The 17,604-nt window shown below is 37.4% G+C and overlaps 2 non-coding genes across 2 annotated transcripts; both read right to left on the reverse strand.

The window, feature by feature from the left end:
* Positions 1-11,426: 11,426 nt before the first annotated feature.
* On the reverse strand, positions 11,427-11,533 carry LOC140869880 (small nucleolar RNA R71). Its single transcript, XR_012146871.1, has one exon. It is a non-coding gene; the product is annotated as a small nucleolar RNA R71 (small nucleolar RNA).
* Positions 11,534-17,050: 5,517 nt separating this feature from the next.
* LOC140870169 (small nucleolar RNA R71) lies at positions 17,051-17,157 on the reverse strand. The gene has a single exon (XR_012147144.1). It is a non-coding gene; the product is annotated as a small nucleolar RNA R71 (small nucleolar RNA).
* Between the last annotated feature and the right edge of the window lie 447 nt (positions 17,158-17,604).

The raw sequence follows: 17,604 nt of genomic DNA on the forward strand, positions 1-17,604 counted from the left end.
CTTACAAGGGCTTAATCAAGAGATATATGCTCAAGTTTTGATATGTGATAATCCAACATCTAATGAAACTCTGGTTAACCGTTGTCGATTAGTGGAGAACAGTATCCGACGTGCAAAGGTACTGATGCCTTCTCAGCCCAGTGGATCACTTGGACCCAGAGCTCAATCATTCAAGAAATCAGGTTCGTGTTCTACTTATACTTCTTCTTCTTCTTCTTCTTCTTCTTCTTCTTCTTCTTCAGGATCTCGAGGATTATTTTGCTTTGGGAAAAAGAAGAAGGAAGTCCGTTGTGATCATTGCGGTAAGGACCATCGTACAGGAGAATGTCGGAGGGCATCTGGTGCTTGTTTCATCTGCGGTGAGCAGGGTCATTTTCGAAGAGATTGTCCTAATCGCACAGGAGCTTCTAGTGGATCTGGATCTCAGACTGTTGGATCTCAGGCTTTTGTTAATCCACATCAACCGTCAGCACCATCAGGCTCTTCTACTGTACGCCCACGAGCTCAAGGACAAGTGTTTGCTCTTACCCAAGAACAGGCTACAACAGAGAGCGATCGCATGTTGGCAGGTACCTTTATGTTATGTGGTATTCCTGCACTTGTCTTAATTGATACTGGCACATCACATTCTTTTATTTCTAGCCAGTTTGTTAAGAGACATAGATTACCTTATGTATCAGTAGACCTGAATTTAGTTGTATCTACTCCGCTGGAGCAGGAGGTAGTAACTAAGCGTCTAGTGATAGGTTGCTTTCTCGAGTTTGAGGGGATGTGTTGTCTGCCAATCTGATGATTCTAGCTATGACAGATTTTGACTGTATTTTAGGGATTGATATGCTGACATTGTATCATGCTACTGTGGATTGTTAACAACGCTTGGTACAGTTTCATTCGGATAAGGGTGATGGCTGATACTTCTATGGTGAGGGAGCGCGACCTCTGATGCCACTCGTGTTGGTTCTGAAGGCCTGTCGTGCCTTAGTGTCAGGTGGTGAGGGTTACCTCATCTATGAAGTTGATTTATCCATGAGTAGTCAGGGTATTGGTGATTTGCCAGTGGTCAGCGAGTTCCCTAATGTTTTTCCCGACGAGATTCTTGGTTTTCCTCCAATTAGAGATGTGGAATTTGGTATTGATCTGGTTCCAGGAACAACGCCTATATCCCGAGCACCTTATCGTCTGGCTCCGTCAAAGATTAAGGAATTGAAGCAGCAGTTGCAAGATCTGCTAGATAAGGGATAAATTCGTCTGAGTGTTTCTCCGTGGGGAGCACCTGTATTGTTTGTCAAGAAGAAAGATGGATCGATGCGGTTGTGTATTGATTACAAACAGCTGAACCGTGTCACCATCAAGAACAAGTACCCGTTACCACGGATTGATGATTTGTTTGATCAGTTGCAGGGTACTTCTATTTATTCGAAGATTGGTTTGAGATCGGGATATCACCAGATGAGGGTAAGAGACTCAGATATTTCTAAGACTGCTTTCCGAACCAGGTACAGACATTATGAATTGCTTGTGATGCCATTTGGATTGACGAATGCACCTGCAGTCTTTATGGAATTGATAAATATAGTATTTCGAGATTATCTGGATAAATTTGTCATCGTATTCATCAACGATATTCTGGTTTATTCTCATGATAGAGATGAGCACGCAAAACATCTGAGAATTGTATTGCAGATGCTACGGGATAAGCAACTATATTCTAAGTTGAGCAAATGTGAGTTCTGGATTGACCGGGTCATATTTCTTGGTAATGTTATATCCAAGGAAGGAATATCTGTGGATCCGAGTAAGGTTGAAGCAGTGCTGAACTGGTCTTGTCCGACGACGGTGGCTGAGATCCGTAGTTTTTTGGGTCTAGCTGGTTATTACCGTCGGTTTATCGAGAATTTTGCACAGTTAGCCAGGCCTTTAACACAACTTACCCGGAAGGATATTTCGTTTAAGTGGTCCTCAAAGTGTGCGGAATCATTTTGAGGCTGCGTAGACGTCTGACTACTGCACCTGTGCTCGCTTTACCATTTGGATCGGGAGGTTATGTTGTGTACACGGATGCCTCTGGTCATGGGTTAGGATGTGTACTGACACAACATGGACATGTGATAGCTTATGCATCTCGACAATTGAAGACACACAAATTGAATTATCCAGTACATGATCTCGAGTTGGCTGCGATTATATTTGCTTTCAAGATTTGGAGGCATTATCTGTATGACAAGAAATTTTAGATACTTACGGATCACAAAAGTTTGAAATATTTGTTCACTCAGACAGAGTTGAACATGAGACAGAGACGTTGGATGAACTTATTGAAGGACTGTGATTGTGAGATCAAGTATCATCCAGGTTATGCTAATCTTACTACTGATACCTTGAGTCGGCAGGTAAGACTTTCTGCAATTCAGACTAGTGATTTATCTCATATGATTCAGGAATGTTGTTCTCTTGGTTTCACGCTCAAGCACAAGAAATGAAGGAGTGGAATTCGTTTGTATACGGTTCTATCTAAGCCAGCTTTGTACTCTAGGATCAAAGATGCTCAGATTTCTGATGTTAAGACCCAACAGTTGTCACGTCTAGCCAATGGAGTTAATACATCTGGATTTCATTATCAATCTGATGGTTTAATGTGTTTATCTAATCGAGTGGTGGTTCCTGATGATGCGGAACTAAGGAATGATATTCTTTCTCAAGCTCACAGAAGCCGATTGACAGTTCATCCTGGAAGCAAGAAGATGTATAGGGATTTGCGATCTAGATTCTGGTGGAAGAGAATGAAGCGAAGTGTGTACCAGTTCGTCTTTAAATGCCTTGTATGCCAGCAGGTCAAAGCGGAACATCAACAACCAGGTGGTTTATTACTGAATTTAGAGGTTCCCGAATGGAAGTGGGAGCATGTGACTATGGATTTTGTTACCCACTTGCACATGACCTCACGTCAGTGTGATGCTATCTGGGTCGTCGTGGATCGTTTGACGAAATTTGCACATTTCATTCCTTATTATAGAGAATATTCATATGATCGCATGACATGTTTATATATCCAGGAGATAGTGCGATTACATGTAATTCCATTGAACATAGTCAGTGACAGGGATCCACATTTTACCTCGCGATTTTGGGGTAGTTTTCAGCATGCATTGGGTACTAATATAAGTTTGAGTACTGCGTATCACCCGAAGACTGATGGACAGTCAGAACGGACGATACGGACACTCAAGATATGATGAGAGAATCTGTTATGGATTTTGGCTTGTCATGGCAGGAGCAGCTACCTTTGGTAGAATTTTCCTACAATAATAGTTATCATCGCAGTATTGACATGGCACCCTTTGAGGCACTGTATGGGCGACGATGTCGTACTCCATTATTCTGTGATGAGGTAGGAGAACAGCAAGTCGAGGGGCCAGAGTTAATACAACAGGTTGTAGACAAGGTAGATCTGATCAAGCGGAGAATTAAAGCTTCCCAAGACAGACAGGCTAGCTATGCTAATGTTCACCATAGGCCATTGAAGTTCGAGCCTGGTGAGCATGTGTTTCTTCGAGTATCACCTTTTAGAAAGGTAATGAGGTTTGGGTTGAAAATAAAGTTATCACCTCGATATATTGGACCATTTGAGATACTGGAAAAGATCGGAGATATTGCTTATCGTTTGGCATTACCGCCATATCTCTCTAGTATTCACGACGTATTACATGTGTCATTACTTCGGCAATATATCGCTGACGAGTCGCATGTGATACATCCAACTGACGTGCAACTTGAACCTGATCTGTCATACGTGGAAAGACCACTCCGTATTCTTGACAGAAAGATAAAGTACTCCGGAAAAAGAGTATACAATTAGTTATGGTCCAATGGCAACGCAGAGGCGTAGAAGAAGTGACTTGGGAGCTCGAGAGTCGTATGCGAGCAGAACATCCTGAGTTGTTTGATGTATATTCCACTGATATGTATAGTATGTATAGTATCTATTGAATATACATTTGGCATGCACAGTACTTGTGATGAATAAACTTGCATGTTTAATTCCTTGTTTGTTACCCAGATTGAAATTTCGAGAAAGAAATTTCCTAAGTTGGGGATAATCTAGTAACCCGTACCCTGTTTTAAATTAATTAAATATTAATTGTAGTTAAGGGTTACTCAATACATGATCAAAGGATTAAATGAGATGAAAAATAATTTAATTGTGTGTTAAAATATGTATTTAAAAAGATCGGTTTATAGACGATATTAAAATACATATGTGATTTTTATAGCACACATGAGTTGAAATAATTTTAATCGGGACAAGTTTGAATCCCGAATGACTAAAAGGAATACACACATTGACATACGTGTATATCAATTATCTAAACTTGCATGTTTAATTCCTTGATTGTTACCCAGATTGAAATTTCGAGAACGAAATTTCCTAAGTTGGGGATAATCTAGTAACCCTTACCCTGTTTTAAATTAATTAAATATTAATTGTAATTAAGGGTTACTCAATATATGATCAAGAGATTAAATGAGATGAAAAATAATTGAATTGTGTGTTAAAATATGTATTTAAAAAGATCGGTTTATAGACGATATTAAAATACATATGTGATTTTTATAGCACACATGAGTTGAAATAATTTTAATCGGGACAAGTTTGAATCCCGAATGACTAAAAGGAATACACACATTGACATACGTGTATATCAATTATCTTGTGATATATATTGTGATATATATGAATATATATATATATAGAGTTTCTTTCAAGTGTCCACCTATCATGCCCACTACCATGCCCACCAATGATGTGGCACTATTCTATTGGACCTACAATTTATCACATCCAATAGAATAGTGCCACATCATTGGTGGGCATGGTGGTGGACATGATAGATGGGCACTTGAAAGAAACTATATATATATATATATATATATATATATATATATATATATATAATATACACGTTCATCATCATCCTCTTTCCATCACCGATTTCTCTCTCCTCGCTGCCGCTTCAAACCGCCGTAACTCCGGCACCGTTAGACGAAACTCAAAACTAAATATACCATTCGACTCATCGCGATGAGTCCTATCCACGGACACCCATTTTGAACATTTTTGCTCGCGATTCCGACTAACCCAATTCCGGGTGCCGCTTTCTTGTCGTCGTTCACCCATCTCCGGCCACCTAAACGTGAAATTGAATATACAGTTGGAATTGTCTCAACGAGAGCTAGCTATTGCTACCAATTTCGCGACGTTTTGTCGTGCTTGCCGGAAACCCAACTTTTGACCGTCGCCTTCGCCGCCCCGTTTCACTGCCGTAAGTCGCCGGAAACATGAAATTGATTGAGGGGTTTTGTTCCTTATGTCGTAAGCTTCGTTTTGATATAAATATTTTGCAGAAATATCCCATTCCGACGACGGGTGATTTTCCGGCCGCCGCCACTGTCACCGCCGCCGAACCGCCGTTGTGTCGCCGGCCACTATTCAGTGTTGGACTGATTTTTGTTTAATTGTTGGTCTTGTTACGCAGCTTTGATATATATATTGGCACACATCAATGGGCTACCTAAGGACAAAGGTATGGTCCGGGAATTTATTAAGAAATAGGAGTATCTGCTAGCTTAGTTAAGGCTTGTGGATAATAATTAGTGATACAATAAATATTTGATTGTAGTCTTGAAATCTAGATCCTGACGTAGACTCGAACTATTACGTAGAAGGTACGTAAATATTGACTGAGATAGCCATCGAGTATGCATGTTTATATGTTGCATTTTTACGTGGCATGATGTATGTTTTACTGATTTGATATTCATATGTCTTGTGCACATACACGTTGAGCCTATTTTCTTTGACATAGCCATGATAGTAGGGCCGCTCAGCTCTACACCGGTATATGGTCTAGCACTAGTAGTGTAGCGGAGACGGATACGTCTGGATACTACAGTGTTTTAGACGAGTGTGGCTATACCCAGAGGTTGATCCGCGAGGTTCCGGCACTCATTTAGGCGCCTGTTCTGAGCATGATTTGAAGGATTACCCGATATGCAGTCATCATATGCATGCATCATATTTATATGTTTTCTCATGTTTACGTACTAGGATTTAATCGCTCACGTCCTTGGTATTATCTTGGACAACCCATTCGACGGGACAGGTTCTAGGTTGGACAGAGCAGGAGATTCGAGGCAGGACTAGAGCGCATGAGTTGATAGCTATATTATTGTTTATATTTCGATATGGTTGTATCACTACTGATTTTGGTTTTAGTACCTGTTGTTTTCTGATGGGTTACGTATATTATGGGTTATGTTTCATTAAGTTTTACTCTGATAATTAAGTATTTCAATTAAATTGATTGCATTCTTGTTAGTAGGTGACTCAAAGTAGGGTCACTACATTGTTCATCGAATTTTTTCTTCTTGTTATTATCAGGATTTTGTCCCTTTCTATTTTCTGTTGTAAATTTCAGGATTCATGTTTAGATCTTATGTTAGCATGAATATGCATGATTATATGCCACATTATTCTATTATTTTGAACAACCAAATGTTCGTTGAACCTTGATGATGACTAACATCTCCAATGTTGAGATTTGAGACTGGGTTTCTCTTGCAAAAATATGATATCGGTCCTTGGATATGCATTGTTATAATTTAAGCAAGTATAATTTGTTTTGGTGGCTTTAGAATCAATCTCATTCAATATTTCTGATTTATTGTGTATCCTTTTGTGTCATCAGAAGTTTCTTTTTTTGTTGCATCTAGATATGAGATTTAGCTAGTGGGAGACTGAAACTTACACTTACTGGTCACATTGATCATGTGTGAGGTAGCTTATTTTCTTGGTCTGCCAAACTCTTATTTTTTAATTAGATTACAGTGTGTACATATATTGACCAATTTTTCGTGCAGTCCTGGCTGTTAGTAACAAGCTTACTTGCATGTTCTCGGCTGGTGATGACAAATTAGTTAAATGCTGGGATCTAGAGCAGACAAAGGCTGGTGTCATATTACCATATCTGTTTTAGGTCAGGTAGCTCTATCTACACATCCAATAACACTGGTCACTTTTATTCAGGTCATTTGTTCTTATCATGGTCATCTGAGTGGTGTTTATTTCTTGGCTCTCCACCCAACAATTGATATTTTGCTTACTGTAGACCGAGATTCTGTGTATCCGGTATGGATATAGTAGTATAAATACCATTTATCTGCATATGTGTTTTAGCTTTAGATAAGTACTTGATTCGTAAAGATATGAATCCGAATGCAAAGCTTCGAATTTTTCAGCCATACTTTGTGATGCTTTACATCTAAAAAATGCTGACTTTGTATCAACTAATCTCTAAGTTGTGTTGTCTGCCGTTAAGCTATACTCTCTCTAAAGTTCTCACTATCATGTTTATAGGCTAAACGAAGTTGTTATGCATTTTGGGGAGAGCATTAAGGAGATCATAAATGAGGAATTTGGCGATGTCATGTAAGTAATTGTTCTTTATTTTCTGAAGTAAAGATTCAATTTTGAAGAATTTTAGCTTCCTGTTAGAGAAACTGGCAACTGCTTCATATTTATTTATGTTGGATGGTGTCTTGAATTAGTTGTGACATGAATATTGCATACAAATTACAGCTCCATTTTCATGTTGTTTATATATGCCATAGAACGAGCAATATCATCTGTAAAATGTATTAGATTGCTTCATTGTGGATAGACTATGTCCTTTTCCAGCTTTCCTGAAATTATTTTTAAACTTTGACCTTTCACCAGTGAGTTTTTATGTATATTTGAATTTCTGATAAAAAATGATTAGTTGGAATATTCCCATGTTTTCTATAATTTCTATAATATCCCCAATCCTATACAAGTTATCAGCTTATCATTAAGCGGGAGAATCTCTCTATCTTTCTGGTCTATTATAATTAAAACATAGTTCCTATAAATAAGTTATTCACGATCAAATTCATTTTACAAGTTTAAGAAGCAGGACCTTATCTTTTATGTCAAGAGGAAGTGCAATTACCATTCTCAAGAAACTGAATATGAAGATCTTTATCTTGTTTCCAAAAAACTGCATAATTTATTTAATTACAGGTCTAGTGTTAATGCTAAATAGTCACTGCTGAGTCTTAGTTTCTAACATACTACCTAATTCTGCAATTAATCGCAGGAGCACTATCCATTAGGAATTTTTCTGTGACCCTCTTTGCGTAATTTTGTTTATTCCATTTTATAGTCTCGTAATCAATTCATTTCCTTCACCATTTGTTGGTTTCACGTTACTTGAGGCTATATAATTTCCTTTTATTTATTTGTTTGTGATTTTTTTGCATCTTTACATGTGGAGATTTTACAGAAATTAAGTTTTGAGTTTTGCTTCCTTTTACATCGGGATTTTCATGCGTTTTCAATGCTAAATAGCTTTAATAATTTAAAATAGATCGTATAGTTTGGCTAAAACTTCATGTAAATTTGGTGCAGATGTTCCAGAACCTGTTGCAAAGAAAAGCTCGAAAGGATCCCTTGATAGAGGTGTGTACATGGTCATGATTTTATTTATTGAAGGAACAAGTGAATTTTTGTAGATGAAAATGGGAATGACTCGTGTCTGAAATACTTTGCAGATATTGCTCATGCAAAATTCGAAGGTGACAAGAAGTTGTCGTAAATCAAGGCTTGGGAGGAAAATTAAAAAGGCATAGTGGAGAACAAGTAAGACTCTGATTTCTCTGGATATCACTTCTAAATTTCTTGTGAACAATTGTAAGAACTCATGTTTCAGCTATGAAATGTGGGGAAGAATGGATTCCGATGGAGTGAATTCTTGACTTTGAGAGATTTATGTAAATTTTTTTTGTATGAATTTACTTGGAACTGTTTGAGATTTTGATCACAATTGAGTGTGATGGAACAAAGATCAAAAGAAGGTAGCAGATATAGCTTCATGGGACAACACCAAGAAGGAATATTTTGACGCCCAATTAAGAAAACTTGAGGTAAAAACATTCAAATTAGATTTGCTTGTTTGCATATATCTTCAAATTTGCGTGTGTTATAATGTAAATATTTTGGCTGTAAAGCTATTCATGATCATCACTTTTGGTTTACATGAAATTCTGAACAAATTTTAAAAGTTATAAATATAAAATGTTAAGCCACGCTTGTAATCTACAGAAAAAACTAGAGAAGAAGGAATATTTTGTAGAAAGTGTGAAAAACAAGGTGGCACTTGATAAGTGCATTTTATGCACTTAATTTGATTATGATTTTAATTGAATTTTGCGTTGTTCAGGAAGTTTTATGCGGTTTCGTTGTTGTTTATGTGTATGTAGGGAGATTCATGAATGGGTGAATTTAGAGACGAAACAAAGATGAATTTATAGGGAAGAACCGCATATGCAAGAGAATTCCACACAGAAGCGGATAAGGGCAGAGATTTGAAGGAGTTGAAGAATCATGTTTGCGCATATGCATGAGATTTTGGTGCAGAAGCGTAAAAGGCAGAAGTCTGAGAACAAGTGTCACCACATATGCGGCCGAATCCATGCATCTACGTGAGAAGCCAGGGATTTGAGAAAACAAAGTCATGCATATGTGGCAAAAATGATGCAGAAGCGATAACAGCCAGAGATTTGAAGATGCCATGGCCGCATCTGCGGGTAAAGTTCACGCATCTGCGTGAAGTTCCAGAAGTTTAGAAATGAACAAAGTCACGCATATGCGGCCAATTTTAGTGCATTTGCGGAACCTGGAAGATTTTGCATATCTGCGAAATAAGGAATTAGAACAGATATTTTTGGAAAATAATTGTGGGCTTTTCTTTGGGCTTAGAAGCAAGATATAAAAGGAGGAAATTTTCAGAGACACCGAGATATTCAGAATTTTGTAAGGAACGATTCATCTTTGGAATACTAGGAGAACAAGTGCTCGAAAACTTGGTACGAAGATGGAAGACGGCGACATCCGGTGACGGAAAAGCTTAATTCTACTTCGTTCTAGTTTTTCTTTGAACTCTATTTTTCTAGTTTGATGGATTGTTGGAAAAACAAGTTTTATTCGATCTTTAATTGCGTTATGAACTAATTTCTTAGTCTAGAGGTAGACGGATATTGACTGGAAACCATGATTGAGATATTTTGATTTATATATTTGAATTATTCGCACAGTTTATTTGTGTTTTCCTGATTTTAATGCTTTCAATTTATTGGCCATAGATTGAATGATAATTGATTTAAAATCTATCACTCGAGAGAGGAGATTTTGAATACGACATAGGAAAATACATCTTTGGTGTTTATATTGTTCGAGAGGCATATAACTCCATAGAAGTCATAGAAGAATTCTTGTGCTATTTACCGGATTTAATAATTGAACTTTGATAGAGATATTGAGTTTGTTATTGAATACGATTTTCTCTAGACACTCGAGAGAGGTAGTAGAAAATAATAGGGATTCTTGGCTAATAAATTAGAAGAATTTAGAATTGAACAATCATTAGAAATAAATTGTGGTGGACAGTCAAGTGAAGTCGAACCAGCTCTAGCATTCATCGCTTATTGAATTTTTATCTCGTGAACTCGTGGTTATTTAGTTTTGTTTCTTGCAAATTTTAGTTTAAAAAAATCAAACCATTTTCGTAGCTCTACATAGGATTAGGATTTGATTAGTCGCAAATATTTATTATAATATCATTTATTCATTCTCCGTGGGATCGACTTGGACTTAATTCATATATTATAACTTGACATCGTGCGCTTGCGAGCGAAAAATACGCAACAAGTTTTTGGCGTCATTGCCGGGGAATGAATTTTATTTGATTTATATTAAATTGTGCTAATTAGTCTTAATTTTGATTTAGAGCATTTTATTTTATTTTGTTGGTTCTAATTTAAAATTTTTTCCTGTCTATGCAGTTTATGCGAAAAAGCCAAAGTTACGACTCACTGCTCTTTGATCCGAAAATCGAGAAAACTGCTAAAGCTTTGAAAAAAGCTAGAAGAGAAGAGTTGCAACAAATGGCTGAAGAGAGAGAAAAAGAAAGAGTTGTCAATAATGCTCCGGTGCCGATCAGAGATCACTTTCGACCGGTGATCAATACTCATTATTCTGGGATAGCTCGGCAAAATATCACATCAAATAATTTTGATTTGAAGCCAGCTTTGATTAATATGGTGCAGAAGAATCAGTTAGGGGTGCAGCTACTGAAGATCCAAATTTGCATCTGCGCACTTTTCTGGAGATTGATGACACAGTGAAGATTCATGGTGTTACTGAAGACACCATCAAACTCCGATTATTCCCGTTCTCTCTTAGGTACAATGCTCGTAGTTGGTTGCAGTCATTACCTCTTGGGAGCATCACTACATGGGAAAACATGGCATCTAAATTTCTGGCTAAGTACTTTTCACCTGCAAAGTCTGCCCAACTGAAAATTGAGATCACTACTTTCAAACAACAAGATTATGAATTACTGCATGAAGCTTGGGAGCGATACAAGGAATTGGTTAGGAAGTGCCCGAACCATAATTTTTCGGATTGGGAACAGATTGAGTTATTCTACAATGGTTTGAATGGGCCAACTCGTATTTATGTGGATGCTGCAGCTGGAGGTTCAATATTTTCTAAATTTCCTGAACATGCTTATGAGATGCTTGAGCAAATGACTGTTAACAGTTATCAGTGTCCGAGTGAGAGATCTGCAATAAGGAAGCCTGCTGGAATTCATGAGGTTGATGCATTCAATTCTTTGACTGCTCATATGGCTACTATTTCTACACAGTTGGCTGCACTAACTAAAGGGAATCAAAGTTCAACTCAGACAGCATCACTGGCGAATGCCGTAAATTCTGCTGATGGATTTGAGAGTGTGGAGCAAGCTCAATATGTGAACAACATGAATTACAACAACTATCGAGGTAATCCTGTACACAATCAGTATCATCCTAGTTTGCGTAATCATGAGAATTTTTCCTATGCAAACAATAAAAATGTGTTGAATCCTCCACCGGGGTTCAATACTCAAAATGGTGAGGGTAAGGCATCTTTGGAATATTTGGTGCATAATTTTATTTCAGAGTCTTCCACAAGATTTAAGAGGAATGAGAATAAGCTGGATAGTATGGAGACGCACTTGACCAATGTGAGCACTTCTATAAAAAAATCTTGAAACACAAATTGGTCAGCTGGTGAATGCATTGAATAATCATCAAAGAGGTGTGTTTCCTAGCAACATTGAGGTTAATCCTAGGGAGCAATGCTAGACTGTTATTCTTAGATGTGGCAAAGAACTTGGAACTGATAACCCGAAGGCAGTGGATGATGAAGAAGTTGAAGAGATTGTGGTAGAGTCTGAAAAATCTGATAGCCAAAATTCCAGCAAGTCTGCAGTTGTACCTGAGAAACCTCCTGTGCCAAAAGCTGTTCTGCCATATCCTCAGCGGTTCAAGAAGAAAGCGTTGGATGAGAAGTTTTCTAAGTTTATTGACATTTTCAAAAAAATTCATATTAATATTCCTTTCGCTGATGCTTTGGAGCAGATGCCGCATTATGCAAAATTCATGAAGGATGTGATGGCGAGTAAGAGAAATCTTGAAGAGTTTGAAACGGTGAAGTTGACAGAGGAGTGCAGCGCCATCTGCAAAAGAAACTGCCATAGAAATTGAAAGATCCAGGGAGTTTTACTATTCCTTGTATTATTGGTGGTGCGACTGTTAATATGACATTATGTGATTTAGGTGCAAGTATTAATTTAATGCCTTTGTCTATTTTCAGGTATTTGGAGCTTGGCGAGGTGAAACCAACCACGATTACTCTGAAATTGGCAGACCGTTCTCTGACATATCCTCGAGGAGTTGTGGAAGACGTCTTGGTAAAAGTAGATAAGTTTATTTTTCATGCTGACTTTGTAGTGCTTGATATGGAAGAAGATCAAGATGTCCCTCTAATTTTTGGGAGACCATTCTTGGCGACTGGCAGAGCGTTAATTGATGTGCAGGAGGGTGAATTAACTATACGAGTTGGTGAGGAAGCTGTCACTTTCAATATCTATAAAACCATGAAATACCAAGATGAGGTACATTCTTGTAATCACATTGATTTATCTAATTCTTATGAGAATAATTTTTGTGCAGGAATGGAGTTGGAGGACGCATTGGCTAGGTGTTTAATTAATTCCATAAATCAAGTGGATGGTGATGATTGGGAACTTAGAGAGCAAATTCTTGCTCTTGAAAGTTTGCCAAAGGAAAAATATGGCCAAGACAAAATTGAAGCATTGCCTGAGGAAGTCAACAAAGAGGTACCCGTTTCTTCTACTCCCGAATTAAAAGAACTGCCTGGTCATTTATGTTATGCATTTTTGGGAGAAAATTCGAATAACCCGGTAATTATTTCATCCTCTCTTACTCATGATGAAAAGGATAAATTATTAAGAGTTTTGATAAAATTTAAATCTGCTTTGGGTTGGTCAATTTTTGATATCAAGGGAATTAGTCCCAATATTTGCATGCATAAGATTTTAATGGAGGAGTCATATATTCCCTATGTTGATCATCAAAGGAGGTTAAATCCTGCGATGAAAGAAGTGGTAAAAGCTGAGGTGTTGAAATTATTGAATGCTGGTATTATTTATGCTATATCTGACAGTTCTTGGGTGTCGCCAATACAGGTTGTGCCAAATAAGGGAGGCATGACTTTGGTTAAAAATGAGAAAAACAAGTTGATTTCGACTCGTACTGTTACTGGTTGGAGAGTTTGCATCGATTATAGAAGTTTGAATAAGGCTACTAGAAAAGATCATTCCCCTCTTCCTTTTATTGATCAGATGCTTGACAGGTTGGCAGGTTATAAACATTACTGTTTTTTAGATGGCTATTTTGGCTACAATCAAATTGCTATAGCGCCAGAGGATCAAAAGAAAACAACTTTCACATGTCCCTATGGTACTTATGCTTTTAGGAGAATGCCATTTGGTTTGTGTAATGCGCCGGCTACTTTTCAGCGGTGCATGATGGCAATCTTTTCTGACATGGTGGAAGAAGTTATGAAAATTTTTATGGATGATTTTTCTGTGTTTGGGACTTCGTTTGATCACTATTTGCACAATCTGACCCTTGTTTTGCAGCGTTGTCAAGAGAAAAATCTAGTGCTTAACTTGGAAAAATGTCACTTTATGGTGCAAGAGGGAATAGTACTTGGACATAAAGTGTCATATAATGGGCTGGAGGTGGATCGAGCAAAAGTGGTTACAATTGAAAAGCTTCCACCACCAAATAATTGTGAAAGCCATTAGAAGTTTTTTGGGACACGTCGGGTTTTATCGTCGTTTTATTAGAGATTTTTCTAAAATTACTAAACATTTGTGTAATTTATTAGAAAAAGATACATCTTTTATTTTTGATGATGCGTGTTTGCAGGAATTCACAAAGATCAAGGAGGCATTAATTTCTGCGCCTATTATGATTATGCCTGACTGGAAGGAGCCATTTGAAGTGATGTGTGATGCCAACGATTATGCTGTGGAAGCAGTTTTGGGACAAAGAAGAGATAAGATGTTTCGGGCGATTTACTACACCAGTCGCACTCTTGACGGAGCATAACGGAATTACACTACTACGGAAAAAGAGATGTTGGCTGTGGTTTTCTCCTTAGACAAATTTAGGTCCTATCTTATTGGCTCTAGAGTAATTGTTTATACTGACCATGCAGCAATTCGTTATCTCTTTGCCAAGAAGGATGCCAAGCCAAGATTGATTCGGTGGATACTCTTATTACAAGAATTTGATTTCAAAATTAGAGACAAGAAAGGGAGTGAAAATTTAGTGGCGGATCATCTGTCTCGTTTGGAGTTGGAAGTAAAAGTTGAAAATGAACTCATCAAGGAGCAATTTCCTAATGAACATCTTTTTGAGGTAAATTCTAAACTTCCTTGGTTTGTTGACTTTGCTAATTTTCTTTCTTGTGGTGTTTTGCCTCCAGATCTTAATCATCACCAAAGGAAATTTTTTTTTCATGAAGTCAGGTTTTGTCTATGGGATGATCCATTTGTGTACAATAAGTGTTCGGAACAAGTGATAAGGAGATGTGTGGATGATAAGTGTCGTTTTTCTATGTTTTATTGTTCATTTTCTTGATATTTTGCATTAGTTCCTTGTGGTCTTTTTGTATTTTTCAACTTTTGTTTGAATTTAGTGTAATGTTGTGTGTTTTGTCTACTCCTATTGATTAGTGGTTATTTTGGCAGGAAAAAAGAAGAAAAAAATATTTTCGGGCTTCACAGGGGGGTGCGCTCGGTCTGCTGAAAAGAGCAGACGGAGCACTGTCATTATTTTTCCAGGCTGTGAGTTGAAGAATTTTAGGGCACTCGGTCGGTGAATTTTTGCAGACCGAGCGCCCGCGCGTATTGTTGGAAAAACGTTGTTCCGGGTGTTTTAAAAGGAAAGGACTCTGAGGGCGATATATATAGCATCTTTTCAAACGTTTTAAGGGTTGGAAAAACACTGCAAAGAAGGCGGAGGCGGCTATGAAGATTGAAGTTTCTTATTCTCGTTGGGAGTTCTTCTTCTTCGATATTTCTGAAATTTTATGTTGAAAACTTTATTTGCTTGAATATTATATGAGTTGTAGTAGCTAAATTTTATTTTGTTGGAATTTAGGGGATCCTAACCCCGTAATATGTTTTTGTGATTGAATCTTTGGACGAATTGATTGAGTTTTTATGCGAGTATTTGATTTTATCATGTTTTATTATTCTATGTTGAAGAGTAGCTAACTTTAATATAGATTCGTAGATTGTGAATTGCTCTCGAGAGATAGATTCATGATTAAGACAAGTGATAAAATCCATGGAATTAAAATATGCATTGACATATGATATTTAGTACATGTTGATAACCATAGACCCACAGGTTGAAAGTTGTAGAAATTCAATGAACGCAAAGCAATCAGTAATGATAAATAATCAAAGAGATTTGATTGTTTCATTAAATTGAATTAGATTGGCATCCACTCGAGAGAGAGTGTCAATATTTAAGGAGTTCTTGTCAAATTTATGAGTGTAAAAGTAATTTCAATCGTCCAAGTTCAATTAGAGGAAAGGTGAACCGAGATTCCAACAAAATTTCCTCATATTATATTTTTCTGCGTTAAGCATTGCTGTGATTTATTTTATTTTCATTTAAGCATATTTAAATTAAATTCTTTATTTTATAATTTTAGAATAATCAAAAATCAAATTTTCGTTACTTTGGTGTATAGAAATTAAATAATTGAATTATCGTGACGTAGTCCCTGAGGACGATACTCGTACTCAGTACACTTTTCTATAACTTGAGTCGTGCACTTGAGATAATTTTGAGCAGAAAAGAGATATAATTACATTGAATTTAAGTGCTAGTATTTGTTCGATCAAGTTTTTGGCGCCGCTGCCGGGGACTATTGATTACTTTAATTTGTTCTTATTTACTTTTCTTTATTCCAATTTTAATAACTTTTTCATTGGTTAACTGCAGGTTATTCTGTAGTGCATGCAACATCCATTTGAGTCGGAACTTATCCCTTTTGATCCTAAAATTGAAAGAACCTTTCGCAGGAGAAGAAGGCAACAACAAGAAAGAATGGCAGGACAAGCGCAAAGGATGCTGGATGATGGAGAAGATGAAAATAATGCACCGCCTATCTACAGATCCATGATGGATAGCGCGTTGCCATCCATCAAAAAATGCCAGACCGAGCATAATCAGGCCAACCATAGCAGCAAATCAGTTTGAAATAAAACCTGCTATCATTCAAATGGTGCAAAACACAGTCCAGTTTGGTGTGATGACAATCGATGACCCATATGCTCACCTGACGAATTTTATAGAAATCTGTGACACTTTTAAGATGCAGGGAGTTTCTGATGACGCTATTCGTTTGCGTCTATTTCCTTTTTTTTTTAAGAGATAAAGCTAAAGCATGGCTAACAAATCTACCTGCAGGGTCCATCACTACTTGGGATGATCTAGCAAAGGCCTTCCTGACTAAATACTTCCACCTTCCAAATCAATGAAACTCAGAGCTGACATCGCAACATTTACTCAAGGTGAACAGGAAACACTCTATGAATCATGGGAGCGCTACAAAGATCTATTGAGGAGATGCCCACATCACCAACTATCAGACGGTCTTGTGGTGCAAACTTTTTATTAGGGTCTTCCTCACTCAAATCGCACCATGTTAGATGCAGCTGCAGGTGGAAATTTGTTACGAAAATCACCAGAGGATGGATATGAGTTAATTGAGAAGATGGCATCCAGAAGCTATCATCCTCAATCAGAGAGGAATACAGTCAGAAGACCCACAGGAATGCATCATTGTCAAACACATATAATCCAGGGTGGAGACAACATCCGAATTTTTCGTGGGGAGGACAAAATAACAGGTTATATGGGAATCAGAACCACGGAAGACAACCGCAAGAAGAGAATTCATGTAGTAGCCTGTGAGACCCCGATTCTAATCATCTAATCAAGAGATAATCCTATCGAGAACTATACAAATTCCAAAAGATAAGACATCAAATGAATTTTAAAAAAAAAATTAGTTTTCTTGTGAACAGTACT

Source organism: Henckelia pumila, chromosome 4 (assembly GCF_033568475.1).
Source record: "Henckelia pumila isolate YLH828 chromosome 4, ASM3356847v2, whole genome shotgun sequence".
In the NCBI taxonomy this organism is placed as follows: domain Eukaryota; kingdom Viridiplantae; phylum Streptophyta; class Magnoliopsida; order Lamiales; family Gesneriaceae; genus Henckelia; species Henckelia pumila.